Raw genomic sequence first — 446 nt, forward strand, 5'->3', positions numbered from 1 at the left:
CGGCCCCCCCCCCCCCCCGGCACCGGTTGTGCCATCGCGACCGGGGAGGCGGGAGCGAGCCCGGGGCGGCCTGAGTGAAACGGCGTCCGAGGCGTGGAAATCCCGGGCTGTTTTTTTCTTGTTGTTTCGTTGCTTTTCCAACCATCAGGCAGCCTGCAGCCTCCGCGGCAGCTGTCGTGGCCGGTTAGGAGGACTGCGTCCTTTCCTTATGCAATATGGTTTGAATAATCGTTTGAATAATGGTTTGAAGTTGTGCTAGGGCAGGTTTAGGCTAGACATTAGGAAAAACTTCTTCACAGAAAGGGTTGTCAGGGTCTGGAATGGGCTGCCCAGGGAGGTGGTCGAGTCCTCATCCCTAGAGGTATTTAAGAGAAGGATAGATGACGTGCTTAGGGACAGGGTTTAGTGGTGGGAAGGCGGGGGGCGATTAGTGGGTGGGCTTTGTT

Source organism: Egretta garzetta, unplaced genomic scaffold (genome assembly GCF_000687185.1).
Source record: "Egretta garzetta isolate BGI_Z169 unplaced genomic scaffold, ASM68718v1 scaffold15, whole genome shotgun sequence".
NCBI classification, from domain to species: domain Eukaryota; kingdom Metazoa; phylum Chordata; class Aves; order Pelecaniformes; family Ardeidae; genus Egretta; species Egretta garzetta.